Source organism: Jaculus jaculus, chromosome 1, assembly GCF_020740685.1.
Source record: "Jaculus jaculus isolate mJacJac1 chromosome 1, mJacJac1.mat.Y.cur, whole genome shotgun sequence".
NCBI lineage: Eukaryota > Metazoa > Chordata > Mammalia > Rodentia > Dipodidae > Jaculus > Jaculus jaculus.
The window spans coordinates 90,575,069-90,594,437 of record NC_059102.1 but is presented as its reverse complement, the minus strand read 5'-3'; positions in this window follow the sequence as shown (position 1 = coordinate 90,594,437).

Genomic DNA, 19,369 nt, shown 5'->3' with positions numbered 1-19,369 from the left:
CACAAACATGCACATACAAACACACACAAATTCTTTTTGGTTTTTTTTTTGTTATTTTATTTATGTTCTAATTTGGATGCCAAGTCTGCTGAGCAAGAATGTGAATATTAAGCTTCAGAGCAAATTACTTTCATGTATATCATTAAGGGAAAAGTAAAACAGCATTACAGACCAGAGGGGAAATGGTAGTCCTAGAGCCTGAAAAAATCTATCATAGCTCCATGCTTTACCTGGACTCACCTCCCTGTCATTCAGGGACTGGAATTCACCCTCTCTTTTTGTTATTGGCAGTGGTCAGACTAATGCCTATGAGCCTACATTTTCTATGTGCATTTCAAAACTGCTAAATAAGTAAAAACATACACTTTTTTAATAAAATGCTTAGTTTAAATGTTCACGCAATGCTGAATATGATTATAAATAAGGCAGATGATCACTATAAAAGCTAACTTTTCATGAGCACAATCAGCCTTCAATGTTTTAAAATTTCTATCATGAGACTGTCACATTCAGGTTACGCTGATGTACCATAGTCTTTCTGTGGTGATGCTTTTACTCCTGTTCTGAGACCTACCTTTGCTGAGTTGTAATCTGAGGTAAGACACTGCTACCCAAGCGCCTACATTACCACAAAGAATCTCTACAGTACCAAGAGCAACACTACCACTTCCTGCGAAGACACCAATCGTATGTTTCTCATAAAATTTCCTTGCATTATAGCCATGGGGCCAAACCCATACGGAATCCTTCCTAAATTTAAGTTTCCTATCATTCTGCTTACAGTGGTTTCTCAAAGATTTTACCTGAGAAACTTCAAACACTGTAGATGCTCTCAAAAATAACTGATTTAGGGCTGGAGAAATGCCTTAGTGGTTAAGTACTTGCCTGTGAAGCCTAAGAACCCTGGTTCGAGGCTCGGTTCCCCAGGATCCACGTTAGCCAGATGCACAAGAGGGTGCATGCATCTGGAGTTCATTTGCAGTGGCTGGAGGCCCTGGCATGCCCATTCTCTCTATTCTCTATCTCTCTCTGTCTGTGTGTGTGTGTGTATGTGTGTGTGTGTGTGTGTGTGTGTGTGCCTCTTTCCATCTCTCATTCTCTCAAATAAATAAAAATAACAATAACAAAAACTATATTTATGAGTCTAGGGATGGAGGGAACATATCTCAACATGGTAAAGGCCAATATCACATGAAATGGAGAAAAACTCAAAGAATTTCCACTAAGATCTGAAATAAGACAAAAGTGCTCACTCTTTCCACTGCTATTTAATGTAATGCTCAAGTCTAAGCTAGAACAAAAAGACAAGAAAATGAAGTAAAAGGGATACAGGGTTATAGAGATGACTCAGCAGTTAAGGCACTTGCTTGCAAATACTAACAACCCAGGTTCAGTTCCCCAGTACCTATGTAAAGGGAGATGCACAAAGTGGCCCATGCATCTGGAGTTCATTTGCAGCATCCCAGAGACCCTAGCATGCCAATTCTCTCTCTCTCTCTCTTTGAAAATAAATAACTAAAAATATCAGAAAAATGGGATACAAATTGGAAATGACAAAGTCCAAATATCCTTATATGCAGATAATATGCTGTCATATATGAGACCTTAAATACTCCCTGAATACTCTTCCAGAAAACTCCTAGAACTGACATGACAAACACTTTCAGCAAGGTAACAGGATACAAAATTAACACATAATGACGAACATATTGAGAAAGAAATTAGGGAATCAGTCCTGTTTATAATAGCTACAAAAACAAATGAAAGACCTCTGCTATGAAGGGGCAGGAGAGATAGCAAAGTGAATAAAGCATTTGCCTGTCAAACTGGAGTGCCTGAGTTTGGTCCCCAGACCCCACATATAAAGCTAGAAGCTGTAGTGAGCTAGCAAGCTTCTGTAATCCCAGTAGGCTAACCTTAATGACAATGGCAAGATGAGAGGCAGAGACAAGAGAAGTTCCTGGAAGCTCGAGGTCAAGTCCAGCAAAGAACAGCAGAATGAGGATCCACAGCAAAAAAAAAAAAGAAAAGAAAAGAAAAAACTGCCTCATGCTACATGCATGCCATGTGATATGCTCACACACCAACATGCTCCCACCTACATGAGGACACAGAGTAATAATAATTATAATTTAAACATGACATCTTTTGAAAACCTTAGTATACTGAAGAAAGAAATTGAGGAGGACACTAGAAGATGAAAAGACCTCCCATGCACATGGATTGAAGGAACTAATATGTAAATGGCCATTCCACCAAAATCAATATACACATTCAATGCAATTCTCATCAAAATTCCAGTGCCATTCTTCACAGAAACAGAAAAAAAAAAAATCTTAACATCTACATGGCAGTACAAAAGACCTCAGATAGACGAAATGATCAGCAACAGAAAGAAGACCGTTCTTGATCTCAAGTGACACTATAGAATCATGGTAACATAAACAGCATGGTGCTGGCACACCACAGACACACAGGTGACAGAATGGAACAGAAGTTCTGGATGAAGGTCCATGGTCTTACAGCCACCTAATTTTTAACAAAATGAGCGAGAATACATACTGGAGAAAAGAAACTTTCAACAAACAGTTCTGGGAACACTTCACATCTACATGTAGAAGAATAGGTCTAGATCCTTATCACTCACCACATACAAAAATAAACTCCAAATGGATCAAGACCTCAATGTAAAACCTGAAACTCTGAAACCACTAAAGGAAAAAGTGGGAAGAAGCTGGGTGTGGTGGTACATGCCTTTAATCTCAGCACTTGGAAGGCAGAGATAAGAGAATCACTGCGAGTATAAGGCCAGCCTGTGACTATTCAGTGAATTCCAAATCAGCTTAGGATAGAATGAGACTCTACCTCAAATCAACCCCCCCCCCAAAAAGTACAAAGAGCATGTCAAGACATAAACACAAGAAAGGACTTTCTGAATAGGGCCCCAGTAACCTAGGATACAAGACAATCAACAAATGGAAACTCATGAGGCTAAAAAGCTACTGTACAGCTAAGGAAACTATCAATAGAATAAAGAAACACATTCAAGAATGGGAAAACATCTTCAGCTGTACAACCCAATTAAAAAATAGGCCATGAAACTGAACAAGGTTCTCAACATAAGAAACACAAATGGCCAAAAAAATTCTTTTAAAATAATGAACCTCAGAGCCGGGCGTGGTGGCACACGCCTTTAATCCCAGCACTCAGGAGGCAGAAGTAGGAGGATCACCATGAGTTCGAGGTCACGCTGAGACTACATAGTGAATTCCAGGTCAGCCTGAGTGGGAGACCCTACCTTGGAAAAAAAAAAAAAAAAGATTAACATCTTCAACTATCAAGGTCATGCAAATTAAAATTACCATGAGATTTCATCTCACCCTGGGCAGGATGGCTATTAGCAAAAGAAACAAAAGACAACAAATGCTGCAGAGGGTGTGAAGAAAGATGAACTGCTACTAACTGTTGGTGGCAGTATAAACTAGTACAGCCATTGTGGGAGTCAGCTTGGAAGTTTTTCAAAAAGCTAAAAATAAATCTACCATATGATCCTGCTATACCACTCCCTGAAATACAAAATAAGATCTCCATGCTTTACTATAGAATAATGCTTATATATATTTATTGCTGTTTTATTCATAACAGCTAGTAAATGGTATCAGCCTAGATACCTTTCATCTGAAGAATGGATGATTGAGATGTGAAACATACATACAATGGAGCTTTAGTCAGTTACAAAGAAAAATGAAATTATGAAATTCACAGTTAGATATAGAAAATATACTAAACAAGGTAACCCAAATACAGAAGACAAACTTCATTTTCTCTTTCACAGGCAGATCCTAAATTTGAACTTTTAGATTTGTATACAAGTTGAAGTATGAGACAGTCAAGGTCAGGAAGCTAGAATGAAGCCATGGGGAGAGTGAGGGGAGGGCTTAAAGGGAAGAATAGGTATGAAAGTAGATGAGCAGAACACTGCGGGTAGAAAGGCTAAGAGGAGAGGGAGAGGGAGCAGAGAGGAGGAAAGGAAAGAGGAAGATTAATTAAAACTAAGAATATTATGAAAAATGCCAGAAGGTAACATACTTCTTTGTTAGCTAATTAAAACTATAATTAAGATTAAGATGGAAAGAAAGGGAGTTTGAGTGAAAACTTTCTATGGAGGTAGACATTGCAACTCTAAAGTCATAGGTTGTTACAGGAAAGCCTCGCTGCCAGATGTGGGCTACCTCTCAGTAATTTATTGGTCAGGGGTGTCCCCACAGGTCTCTAATACGATACAGGATATTTTCAGTGCTCTTGGTTGCCCACCAGAAGTAGTTGGTGAGACATGATTGTTGAGCCCCTTGATTTGGTTTCAGGACATTCTTGCAGGAGTTGGTCTGGAAGACTTCTCCCTGCTAGCCAGCTATCAGTGCTGGAAAGTGCTTTGCAGGCTGCTGGAGGAGAAAAGTCATCAACAGTTTTACCCAACAGTGGACCCTCCCTGCTTGGTACCAAACACAATGGAGCAGCCAGGCAAGATGTACCTACTGATACAATAGTAACATAGCTGCTATGGGAGGTGGCCAACTGTTAATTGGTTCTGAGGCTTGCTCCATGGGCGGGAATTCATTTTTTTTTTTAATTTTTATTTATTTATTTGAGAGTGACAGACACAGAGAGAAGGACAGGTAGAGGGAGAGAGAGAGAATGGGCGCTCCAGGGCTTCCAGCCTCTGCAAACGAACTCCAGACGCGTGCGCCCCCTTGTGCATCTGGCTAACGTGGGACCTGGGGAACCGAGCCTCGAACCGGGGTCCTTAGGCTTCACAGGCAAGCGCTTAACCGCTAAGCCATCTCTCCAGCCCGGGAATTCATTCTTGATACTAAAAAACAAACCCTGGTATGCCCATTCTCTGGGTGTGTTTGTCTGCCTCTTTCTCGATGTCTGAAATAAATAAATGACTGTTAAAAAATGAATATGGATAAGGTCATAGATTCTAGAAGGAAAGCCAAGAGAACTTTCACTAAATGATTATGACATGCTTACAAGTTATCCTCTAAAAATTTATATTATGTTTATATTATGTTCAGGCTGTTCACACTGTTGACCAGAGAGGTGTCTTTTTGCAAAAGGCGGTGGATTCTAGGAAGACTCAAAACATGCCAGAGGTGAGAATAAGTGACTATTGATTGATCAGAACTAAATGGGACATCTCTATCATGCCCTGCAAGACTTGAAGAACATTGTAGAAGAGGGGACAGAAAGAATGTGAGGGTGGTGGAGAAGACTTTGAAACACTAAGCTTCAAACAAATTAAAGTAACCATCACATTCATGGTCTTACAGTAGCTGTTGGTTGTCATTGCCTCCACAAGTCCTAAATCACATTGAGCCCATGAGCATCTTGAGATGGATTAGGAAGGAGGGGGAAACATATACCAAAACAGAAGAGAGTCTAGTTAGGAAGAAGAGGTTCAGTGGAGTGGGGTTGAGAAGAACAAAAGAAGGCAATAAGGGGAGGGAGATTATGATCAAAGTATAATGTGTCTCTATATGAAAATTTGCAATTAAAGAATGAAGGTTTGGGGGCTAGAGAAATTGCTTAGTGGTTAATGCATTTGCCTATGAAGTCAAAGGACCCAGGTTCAATTCTCCAGTATCCATGTAAGCCAGATGCACAAGGGGCACAGGCATCTGGAGTTCGTTTGCAGTGGCTAGAGATCCTAGCATACCCATTCTCTCTCTCTGTCTGTCTCCTCTCTATCTCTCTGCTTGCAAATAAATAAAATAAAAAATCTTTTAAAAAATGAAGGTTTGGGCTAGAGAGATGTCTTAGTGGTTAAGGCACTTGCCTATGAACCCTAAGGACCCAGGTTTGATTCCCCAGGCCCCACATAAGCCAGATGCACATGGTGGCACATGCATTTGGAGTTCATTTGCAATGGATAGAAGCCCTGGTATGCCCACTTTCCCTCCCCCACCCCCTCTCTCTGCCTCTTTGCATCTATCTTACTCAGATAAATAAATAAATAAATAAATAAATAAATAAATAAATAAATAAATAAATAAATAAAATTTTTAAAACATGAAGGTTTGATTACATTCACTTGGGGAGAACATGGGAAGAAATTAGTACTTCTATACTCACTAGGAGCAGTTTGAAGTCCTAATCTACTTTTAGAGAGATTTTTGTCAGTATCTGTCAAATTTTAATATAACAAGCAAGCTAACTACATAAATTTTACTTATATACACTTAGATGATAGAAATAAATATGCATGTTCCCAAAGACTCTCATATAAGAAAGTTAATTGCTTCATTATTTTAAGAAAAAATAAGTTTATTTGGCCTTATATTGAGGTCTTTGATCCATTTGGTTTCTGTCAATCAAATTATAGCAAAATCAAGCATAGAAAGTTAGCTCTATGGAAGACAATGCATTTCATAATTAATGATGTCTATATTTATAGGTAGACACTAAGGAGGCATCAAGATGAAATGTTAAAGAAATAACCCATCTGGTAATGGGTGTGGTAAAATCTTATTCACACATATTTTTCACATATATATGTATGTGAGTGTGTGTAAGTGTATGCAAATGCATAGGAAGGATGACTGTAAATATATGTTGAAAATATCCCCACCAAGAGATTATTTGGAGTAAAATTTTAGTGGTAGTGAAAGGGTTTTGTTTTGTTAAAAAGTTAAGGCAAAAGAAGGGCATCATAATGAATTAAACAGAGGTGAGAAAGTGGATAACATAAGATTCCTTGTTCTATGTCTGACATAAGTAGTAATGACAATAATTGAAACTGAAAAACAATAAAATCTGGGATATTTTGTGAGTTTAAATACGGTGCTTACTTTCAGATGGCTTTAAGGCATTTGTGACATGCTGACAAGGGTGCAGTCGTGGTTCAGGCCTAGAGCTGAAAGGAAAAGTCAAGTGGTGAGACCCATGCATCATCTGCATCAGGATAACTGAAAGTGTGGAGAAGCCACAGAGAGTGCACTAAGGGCCTTTTAAGCATTTTGACATCAATATCCACGTGAAAGAGTTTCTTGGAAGGGAGACAGAGAAATTCTGGCCACACAACAGAGGGAAACCATGAAGGAGTCAAAGAAGGGGATTTCAAGAAAGATTTTTGACATTGAAGTCTGCTTTACAAGGATTTACCATAGTGTCCATCATCTTTCACATTGCAAATTTCAATGGTGAACTTGGAGAAATAATGCATAAGAAGCTATTGTTTGATTAAGGAAACATTTTAAATAAGGCTTACAGCAAAATTTTAAATATTTTTCTGTGTGCCATTACTATCTAAGCTACATAAACTTTATCACTTAAGCTAAAAAATCAGTCTTTTGAACATCAGCCAATAAACATTTTCTAGTTTTATAAGCTTCAGCAAGTAAACAATTTCTTCCTTCTCCCTAAAAAACATTCTTAAGAATAAATTATAGTGTGAGCACAATCTCGGTGATCAGTAATTTATTTCAAGCAACATTTGCACTTCAGTAAATATTTCAATTATACAGAATTACTTTTAATTTTTAACTTTCCAAAGTAAGGGTAAAAGTATTTAAATAAATTTTCACAAAACCCACTGGTTTAGAGGGGAAAACTCTAATAACTTGCCCATGAAAATATCTTCTTTGAATTTTGATCCAGCTTCTTATAAGACCTTAAGTCATTTTAGCACTATTCCAAGTATAAAACTTCTAACTTAGCTTCCATTATTTGGATATTTGAGACCACATGAATTTGAGGTATGAATAACAAAAATAATTTGCTATAAGCCTTCCCTGTATCTTGGCTGGGAACCTCATCATACTCACACTTTGCAAGATTTCCTAGCATAATCTAACACATGAGCTAGCTAGTGCATTTGGCATTTCTCTGTAGAGACAATTTATATATTGCTATTATAAAATAACATTAAAATCGGGTAGTTGTATAGTTTTAAAGAAATTAAAGTCAGTCTTTTACTTTATTTTGAATACTTTGGACTAAAACTAGGTGAAAGTAGGTTTTATGTCTTTTCAGTATTAGCACTAAATATTAAATAACTGGGGAAGAATCAATGAAAAAACTCATTATAAACTCTCAAGAAATATTTTTCTGCCTTAGTTCTAATAAGAATTAATAAAGTCCTCTCATTTTTGTGTCTATTAGCTTTAAGAGATTTTAAATTGCTCATATAGTGCCTAGACTTATTAGACATGTGGGAGGTTAGAAAGGGTTTGGCAAGTTATTGTTCTTTCTGTACTCTCTTTGAGTTCCTTGTAAAGGATCAAACTAAATTCAACACCACTCCACTGCATGCTAGTCTTTGGAAACTGCAAACATATCCTCTGCACCAAAGATGAGGTGTAGGTTTCTGTATGTAAGGGGTTTGATTTTAAATTTATAGTGAAGCTATAGTCCAGAGGTTTGGACTGAGGGGATAGAGCTCTGTAGAGATGTCACCAAAGTTCACTACACTTGGACTCTATGTTTCATACTTACTGGTCTGAGATTATTTTGAAGAGCACTTTTAAATATGACTTTTATAACATAGGAATAATGGTAGTCAACAAAACTTTGGATGTTGAAATCTCCATAATTATTTTGCTATTAAGATCTCTCTCGCATGCTAGACTCTGAATTCCATGAGAATGGGGATGTGGTTGGGAATTTTCTGAATTTCCAGAGAGCCTACTAGTGACTGTCATGGCTTATACAATGGTGTATTCATTCCTTGATAGAAATATAAGCAACTTACCCCTTGCAAATTTTGAACAGCCACCATAGCATGTTATGTTGACAGAAAAATCACTATCTATTTAAAAACTCATTCATTTAGTCCTATATTGGACTCTCTAGAAAAAACTATTCTTTAAAGCAGAAGTAGTGATTCATGTTCTGAAGAAGTTACCACATAATAAAGTGAAAAGACCAGGAAAATGCAATGAAACAAGCCAGCCAGCACATAGTAAAGTCCAAGTGTTTAAGACACAGAATGCAGGAGGTGCATTGCATAGCTTCCTATGTGAGCCAAGAAGACAAGGCAGCACTCAGGCAGTGCCAAATAAATAATGATTGCTATATACCCTTGGGTTTTCCGAATGCTTAGTGAGTACCAGTGGTTAATCTAAGCACTCACAAATTTGAATTTATCACAGAATTCTGAACCTGACATGCAAAATTCCTTTCCCATGCTAGCCTAAGCCACTTGCTTCTCCCACCTAAACACTGCCACCACCTTACAACCTTGCAATTTGTCTTTCTATATACATTTTTCTCTTCCCAGGTTTTACCTACAGCATCCAGTTGTACAACAAAATTCAAGTTTGAAATTAATTTCTATCTGCTTTAAATATGTCAACAGTTTCCCACTCTACTTATAATAAAACCAAAGGCCTTTCCGTTGTCTCCAGTGTCCCTATGGAAAGCTCTCTGCTTATGAGAATAGCCCCATCACAGATTTCTCTTCCTTCCTTGATATCCCCTGGCCATGCTGGCTCTTTTCTTTTGTTTGCGAACACGCCTTGTTTTCCTTCTTCTGGACCTTTGTGTAGCAGCCACTCTGCATCCCTCAGCTTGCAATGCCCTTCCACAAATATCACTTCCCTACTTTGAATATTCCCAATGATCTGTCATAGTTAGGTGAAATTTCACTTCCAATGTCTTCTGAGACTGTATTCTATGATAATAGCCCCATTATATAAGGACCCATAACACTCTACATTTTTCCTTTATGTCATTTGCCATAGCAATTATGCATTTTTTTATTAGCATATTTATAGACAAAAATTGTTATAGTTCACCAAACTGGGGAGGCAAGTATCATGTGTCTCTTTTTGGCCACTGTATGTTCAATATCTCAGGTCATTCTAACTCATAGGAGACACTAAATAATATGTAATTCTGAGAGCTAATGGGCTTTACTAGGCTATTTTTCATGCCAGGTGGCATGCCAAAACTATCTGAAACTAAAAGTATCTTGTCTTGTGTCCTTGTTTCTTTAAAATTGGAATGTATTTATTAAAGCAAGTTTTATGCTTATGTTCTTTCAGACTACTTCACCAACTCTGCCTTCTTCCTATTTAAAAGTCCACCAGAAAGTGTTGTATAAATAGTACCTTTTGTTTCCCCTGTGTGGATATAAATTCACAAAGATTTCAAGTTTTAGCCCAGAGTTTTAGAGTTTAATAGGTACATAAAGAAATGAATAGACATATGATGCTGATGATAACAGATGATAGATAAATGATGGTGATGATGCCAGATAGAAAGAAAGAAAGAAAGAAAGAAAGAAAGAAAGAGAGAGAGAGAGAGAGAGAGAGAGAGAGAGATGTAGATAAATGCATAGATAACAGGCAAATAACAGATACTCAGTACCCAGGATGTTTAGTTGTTCATGTATCTGTGAGTCTGCTGGAGTCAGTTATTCAAAGCTGGGAATGGCTGGAGCAGCAACTTCATTTGTGCTCAAGGCTTAGAGGTGACTCACTCAATTCATACTTTTCCTGTTGGTCAAAGCACAGCACACAGTCAAACTGAGTCAACTCAGAATAAATGTCAAGGCTTTGCATCAAAATACAATGTCCCATGAAGAGGTAAGGCCGAGTAGATAGAACCGTGATTGAAAGCACTTGCTTGCAAAGCCTGTTAAGTAAAATAATCATTTTGTTTATTTTGACCTAAATTGTAGCAATAGAATATACCCCACATAAGACTTCTTCTTAATTTCATCATAACAATTAACTATATAGCACCCATGCACTTAAAGATCAACTACTATCAACGAAAATCATCCTGGAGGCAAAAGAGTTTTATTCCCATGATAATGAGACCTAGTTTCCTTGATGACATGAATAAGGTCCTATAATTAGAAATATTTAGCACCTCTGTGCTAAACATCTTCACAAAGACCTACACAGCTGTTTGCTTTTCAGTTTTAATGCTACAATGATCCATGTGTTATAATTACCAAAACAATATGATACTGGCTAACTACACTATATTTTTATGATTAGAATACATGAAAACAGTCCTTCTTCACGCTCCCATTTCAATAACCACTTCTGTTTCCTGCACAAATTATTAAATTCTTTTTAAAAACTGGAAATATTATCAACTTTCATGAAATCACTTCAGTAGAAATACTCTAGACTGAACCACAAAAAAATATAACAATTGAACAATGGTATATTTTAAAAATAAATTAACAGAATAGAAGCAGAAGGAATCAAATGTGTAGATTTAAGGATTTTAACCTGTGGGAATGTCAATTAAAGTTCACAGGAAAGTAAATGGCTATAATTAATACCTGTTAACTGCTTTTGGCCTTCAGGCTCACCCTGACCAATGATGCATAATAATTAGAAAACATTTCATTACCAACTGGCATCAAAGGATTAAATGTGCATGAAAGAACAGTGCAAACTCTAAAGTTATGAAATAGGGTAACTATTATTTCTATTACTAGTATTACATGATGTACCAACTGAGACCATTTTGAAACTCCATCAATAAACACTTAGTAATCAAAAAATTTGAAACACAGCTTACATGCCATAGCTAAGGAATCTAACAAGTTAGCCCTTCCACTAAACATAAAATCAAGTCACATTTAATACTTGACTGAAAGCTGTCTTTCTAATTTTGTGACATTAATGTCACCAACTTACTTTCAAGTACAAATTGCTCAAGGAAGTAACATGAAAAAAGTATATACTTTATTGGTCTCCTTCCCTCTTAAAAGAAAATGAATAAATTAAATTCAAAAAAGAAGAAACTTTATATTTTACATAGATGTAAGGGCTAGAAAGCCTTCATAGCATTACCAAGTGTCAACTGTTTGTATTTTTAAAACATTTGTATGTTTTAAAACAAATGAAAACAATTGTTGGTCAGAGCTTCAAATATAGTCTGTCATGGAACCAGTAGATGTGGGCTATGAAAAAACAACCACAACATTTCTTTATATAATATTCCTTTCTAATACAAAAGATTGATTTAAATGTTTAATATGATTTTATATATATATATATATATATATATATATATATATATATATGTATATATATATATTCTCACAAAATTAAAATTATATACAAATTTGTTCTACAATAGCCATAAGACCTCTGAAACATTTCAGGGGAATTCCAGTCCATCATGGTGAGGAAGACATGGTGAAGTAACTTTCCATGGCAGTAAAAGGATGACAGAGAGGCTTATTCCCATGATATTGGTGCCTTTAATCCCATCACTCTTGAGGCAGAGGTAGAATTTCTCTGAGTTTGAGGCCAGCCTGGAATGACAGAGTGAGTTCCAGGTCAGCCTGGACTAGGGTAAGACCCCATAATGAAAAAACACCAACACAAAGGGATGGAGAGATGGCTTAGCATTAAGGTGCTTGTCTGCAAATCCTAAGAACGCATGTTCTATTCTCAGGTCCCACAATAAGCCAGATGCACAGTGACGCAAGTATGCAAAGTTAGACATGTGCACAAGTGGGCTCATGATCTGAAGTTCGATTGCAGTAACTGGAGGACCTAGTGAACCAATTCTTCCTCTCTCTCTCTCTCTCTCCCTCTCCCTCTTCTAAAGAAAAAGGGCAATATGTTGGGCTTTCCTCAAAAAGAATCAACAAAAAGGGAAAAGAAACAGATAAAACAGGCTGGAAACAGGGGTGGGTAGTATATCCTTCAAAGGCCCAGCCTAGTGAATTATTTCTGCTAGCTTGGCTCCACCTCCTAAAGACTATATAGCCTTCAAAGTAACACCACAAGCTGGAGACTGAGCATCCAAAATATGAGCCTGTGGTGAATATTTCAGGCTCAAACCATTAATTGCTCCCATAGACTCTACAGGCCCATGGCTATCTCATAATACAAAATGGACTTAGTCCAACTTAAGCAGTCTCCATGTTCTTAATAGTGCTGACACCATTCAAATGTCCAAAATCTATTTGAAGATTCAAGGCAAACTCATACTGTAAGCTTCTGTAAGCTAAAACCTAAGGTTACATATTTTTCATATATAATGGTATAGAATAACCATTCCTATTTCAAAAGGGAGTAATGGAGCACAACAAAGAAATACTGAAACAAGTCAAACCCAAACCTAGAATGACAAACATTAAATATTGTGCTCCATGTGGAGCATCTGGGGCACGTGGTGGCATCATCAAGCACAACAGGCATAGGAAACCCCATCTGCGTCTTGCTGCACACAGCCCACAGGGTCTCTTTCTTGGGCTGGCTCCACTCAATACCTGTAGCTTTCCTTGGCAGATGTCCCATGCACCTGGCACTTCTCACATCCTAGAATCTCCATTGTAATTTAGACTTCATCCTGAACATTTCATGTAAACCTGCTCAGGGGAGTCCTGAAGAGAATCCAATATTGCTGTACAGTCCCTACTTTTACTGGTTTTTCTATGAAATCCTGGTGCAAGCCCCAGTGACCCCATAACTCTTGTATTGTGCATGCTGGCCAAACCAGCACCATGAGGGTGATGTTAAGTACTGCTGCAAATACCAAAAGTAGCTAGGCTCCCTTTTAGGATGGCTTTAACAATCTCTGAGTGTGTGTATGGCTGAACTTGGGAAGGTGATTTCCTAGGTGGACCTGTTTGAGCAGGGCACTCTTGTGGCACACTCTTTCAAATAAAAGATTTTGCAAATGGGTTTATATTTTTGCATCCTGGAGACTTTGATGAATTAGGTGAATTATCACCCTCAGGCTACCTTTCTTATTATCCCAGGGCATTATATATAGTTTCTCTTTAAAGGCACTAATCTCTTAGGAACCTATAGCCACTTTGTCATAATTTACTCTGTCCACAACTTTAAATGCACTCACACTGCCCACACTTTATAGATTTTACATTAACTGCTCTGGGTTTTTTTTGTTGTCGTTGTTGTTTGTATTTTGCTTTGTTCTTTTGCTCTTGGTTTACAAATCTAGTGAAAAGCAGCAAGAAATAATCATGCTGTGGCCTGAACACTATGCTGTCTTGAAATTTCTTCTAACAAATGAATCCATTACTTTTTAATTCATCTCACTTTAAATTTCAGGCAAATTTGTAGCTAGGAGCCAGAATTTACATATGAGAATTAACTCTTATCCCATTCCCAAAAGGGTCCTTGTTTCCACTGAAAACTTCATGAACAGTCTTTACTTTCCACATTTTTAACAACATTGTGGACTTCCAAACTCCAGAGAGAATGGCTAATTTAGTTCTCCGTATAGCATTCTCTAGCCTACATGTTTAAACTCTTGCAGATTCCTCTCACAAACCAGTCCTGGAGGATTCTGAACCACAAGTATTATTATAGCAACGATCTTGCTTCTTTGTTATAAATTTTCTATAGTGAATTCTTATATCTCTGTATCCAAATACCTGCCTGGATCAATCTGGAGAGAAAAGTCTATTATGGCTCACAATTGCAGAGGAGTTTCTGCCCATCAAAGCCAGGTTGACATGGAAGATTATCTCCATCTATGGTGGCAGGAGCATGTGACAGACTCTGCTCCCATGGCAGCAGACAGGAAGTAGGAAAAGCAGACCAGGACCAAAGGTATGCTTCAAAGTCCCACTTCCAGTGACCTACTTCACAGCCAGGTCTCACTTCTTAAAAAGCCCCAATGCCTCAAAATAGTGCCACAAACTGGAGACTGAGTGTTCAAACATTACACATTTAAATATTACAAATAAGACAATAAATTTAATAAAGAATAGATTTGCTTAGGAAAAGGCAGAAAGTCTTTTATTAGAAAATTCGTGGATCTGTTTTCAAGAATGTGCCACATATACTTAAGACATAAGATTATGGCTGTTTGATGGTGGGGGGCAGGTGGTTCCATATGGCTAGAAATATAAATATTATGATCTATGAGGCTCTGACAGGCCAGAGAGCCAGAGGCTGTCTGGGACTAAATGGTAAGACCCTATATCTAATAACCAAACTAAACAAAACATGAAGAATGAAAGATAAGAGGTAACTTCTTTAAAAATTCTGTTAAAAGGGCTGGAGAGATGACTTAGAGGTTAAGCTCTTGCCTGTGAAGCCTAAGGACCTTGGTTCGTGGCTCAATTCCCCAGTACCCACATAAGCCAGATGCACAAGGTGGCACATGCATCAGGAGTTCGTTTGCAATGGCTGGAGGCCCTGGTGTGCTCATTCTCTCTTTCTCTCTTTGTCTCTTGCTCTCCCTGCCTTCCTGTCTATCTGTCTCAAACAAACAATTTTTTTTTAACAAATGCTAAAATGTCCTAGAGAATATGTTGGCTAAATAATGACGTATAAATATGGCGGCTATATAGAGAGAATGTGAAAGACATACTTGATAGATAGAAAAAGTAATTTTTATCTATTAAAACCACAGTTACATCCATCTACCCAAAACATAGCAATTTTCAGTCCATTAAGACTCAATGAGACAAAATAAGATACAGATATCAATGAGCAGACTCCAGTGGGTTCAAAACAGTCAAGGTAGCAGGACGCTCCCTTCATTGTCAATGGCCAGTGGCCAGGAAAAAGAAAGTCAGAGGAGGGTTAGAATGGTAGTTTTTCTTCCTTTAGCTAGACAGACAAACACTGGGAATAAAAGTTATAATACTTATGAAGAACTGTCTCGGGAGAGACTATGAATAATCAGTGAAGTGCTTTTGAGCAAAACATGAACACCAATAAGAAAATACACATAAATTACAGATGTATAATCTCAATAACATTCTAGAAAACATCTCAGATTCTGATAGCAAAATAAACCATGAAAAGAAATTTCCTACTAAGAGCAGGAAACAAACAGTATAGATAGGAGACATACAAAGTTATATTTCTAGAATTGAACAGGAAACAAACTCAAGATATTCTCAAAAAAGCAATATTCAGCAATAAATGAGATTTGGAAGATGCCAAAATATACTGGAAATAAAATAACAGGGCTGAAAAATTGGTTTGGTGGTTAACTGTGCTTTCTGTACAAAGACAGGAATATTCAGATGTCACTTAAACAACTGGGCATAGCCATAGACATTTCAAACTCAGTCCTGCAAAGGGGAGATGAGAACAAGGAATCACCCAGACTCACAAAGAAAAATATTAAAATATGGTATCAGTAAGAGTATATAGAGACTGAGAAATAATTTAAAATAAATGGCTTATGTATTGTAATTGAGCAAAATCTAATTTTTCAACTAGGCAGGGTTTATGCAGTACTAGTTAGAGATCAAATCCTTGTTATATACTGGGAAGGTATAATTTTTTGAGCTTGTATATTTTTAAATCTTGCATTTAAAAAGGTTTACATAGTAAAGATTTTAAACAGCAAAATTTCACCTTAAAAAGGTTAATAACTCAAAATATTAGGACAGATGACTTGTGGGGAAAATGGTTCCAAAATACAGATGATATGACCAATCAACTTGTCTCTCATGTTCAAAATAACTGAACATTCTCTTAGAAAAACAGACTCAGAGAATATGGGGCCGCTTGTTCCTCCAAGAAGTGCTCAGATATAGTCTATCTAAAAGTTGAAACCAAATAAATAATTCAAGCCATGAAAATTTTAGCAAATAAAATTTGATAGTAATAAAATAGTTCAATTGGGTATTCTTTATAATTATAAACATGATTTTCTTAACAATTTTATTAAACTTCAATATAAATGACAAAAGGCAACCCCAAGACAGCCATTTGGGGAAAGAAAAAATCATACTAACTCAGACATAAATGCCAGACAATATTAAACACATTGAGGAATGAAATAACCACATACTAAAGTTTCCTCATATTTAAGGCAAATTGTTAAATTGCAAATTTAAAAGAATTAAAAGGAAAGTAGGGCTAGTTGCATAACTCAATGATACAGAGCATATGGAGAATGCATGAGACCTCTGAGGCCCTGGGTTCAACCTCAGCAAAGGGAAAAAGAAAAGAAAGAAAGAGAGAGATATGGGAGAGAGAGGAAGAAGATGGGAGGACAAAGATGGAGGAAGGGAGGGAGGTAAACAGGAATGAAGGGAAGGAGGGAGGGAGGGGAAGAAGAAAGGTAGGAAGGTAGGATGGAGGGAGGGAGGGAAGGTACTGATAATGGACTGGAACCTCTGTATGTTCTAAAATCTTCCTCTTTGTCTCATGGTCAAAGACACAGTGTGAGTAATCTATAAAGAATTCTTGTTTTGTGTCTTTTCCTTCCTCCCCAAAACATAACCTAACCATAAAACTCATTTCTGTACAAAAAAAAACCAAACAATATCTGTTCAAATTGACATCACCATCACTACTTTGAAAGAGCTACTCTGAAGTCCTTTCACGTTTCATATTTTATGAAAGCAATGCTAAATCTAAAAAAAAATCCAGGTATGGTATTACATACCTGAAACCCAAGCACTTGAGTGGTAGAGGCAGGAGAATTACAAGTTTGGGGCCAGTCTGGGCTACACTGAAAAATGCTATGTAGTTTTGTTTTAATACCATAAAGCAACTTTGTGAGAGCTTTCAGTGGGTGAGGCAGTGCAACAGGAGAGAGTACACGAGGGCATGTCTCAGGGTCTATCTGCAGTAGTGTATGCTGTTGTGAACATATACATCCCAGGTCTCCTGCGGATAATCCACCTGAATATCTATGGAATGGCACCTCTTTCTCTGGGAATTAAAACTCACCTCCCATAGCAATGCCATTTTAACTTGTAACATCAAGCCCCTTTATGCACTCTGTAGCATAACTCTTCTATGGATTCTATTTTCATTTGTTTCAAATGAGAAACACAAAATCATAAGGAAATCAACTATCTCTTTGCATTTACCATAGACATTTGTCTCTCTAAATCTCTTTATCAAAGAAAAAAATCTGCTATTTACAAAACATAAGCCAAAGCTCTGAGCTGAGTTTTGACCTCTAGGAAGTTAAGATGTGGAATTAAACAACCCCCTGGGTCACCCAGAGCTCCACATCTTATAATTCTACCATCTGGTCACCTCACACTCTAAAGTCCAGTGAAGTACTTATCATGTAGACTAATTAATTGAAAGCATTTATGAGTAACTGAATAAAGATAGTTAAAAATTTACATTTTTAACTAGAATACTTTTAACTATTATAGGCCTACATTTCAAACCAGCAGTAGGGGGATTATTTTTTATTCTTTTTCTTTCATAAAAACAAGAGTGTCTCAAATATAAATAAATAATATAAATAAGCATTCATTCTGTTTAATGCATTTCTTAAATTTGTAACTGGCAATTTGAGAAACCAAATCTAAATCATAAAGAAAGAACTTGAGTTTATAGAGTTATAGAAAAAATAATCTATGCATAGGGAGTAAAATTAGTTAGACTACAGTTACCTTTGTAATAAATATGCCCAAAACATGCCACCACTCATCATATTGTATACCATCTCACTGATATCATGCATATGTCAACTTAATCTCAAAACCATTTATACATTCTTTTGTCTAAACTATTATAAGTAGAGCCTTTATTTCTTTGATGATCAACTGTTTTCAGAAAATGTAGTTAATATTTTCTTTAAAGTAACATGTCAAATGCTAGAAAAATTTGACTCTCTATACCTATCTCTACCACCTTTCTGGAACTTACATTAACTCAGATCACCCTAGCACCATATGTTGTAATATAAGTGTTAATGAGATGTCAAGTTATACAGTTGAGATCTGATACTTTGATAGTCCCATGTTAGGTTGTTTAAAATGAAACTAATTAGAGGAGACCCTGAGTGTGAATTTCACTAGGTATAACAGTGTGGAGGAAGGGAAACAAGACCTAGTCATACTGGAGCCCATATTTTGATTTGTACAAATAAAAACTGCTTCACAAAGATAAGCTCAAAAGCAAAAATAAAATGAAAAACTTCACACTTTAGGTTTCTTTGTACTCTCAAGATGCATAGGATTAGCAACTCAAGAGAAAGCAAGAAACTTTGGGAATTGAATTTATTTTATGGTACTCATTTGGGGAAATCTCATAGCAACAGAAATGGGTAAAAGAAAAAAATTAAATAATCTTTCTTACTTTGCTGAGAATAGTTTTTCTCTTGGTTTTGGAGATGGATAATGAATTTCAGGAAATGAGAGTGAAAGGAATGTGTCTGTTCAGTCTCAATTAGATTAATGATATTCTTAAATTAGCATCTGCATAGCACTGTAAAGTTTACAAATTGTTATTGTTGTGGTTGTTGTTGCTTTTTGAAGTAGGGTCTCACTCTAGCCCAGGCCAGGCTGACCTGGAATTCACTATGTAGTCTCAGGGTGACCTCGAACTCATGGTGATCCTCCTACCTCTGCATCCTCAGTGCTCGGATTAAAGGCATGTGCCACCATGCCCAGCATAAACTTACAAATTATTTTTGAAGGCTA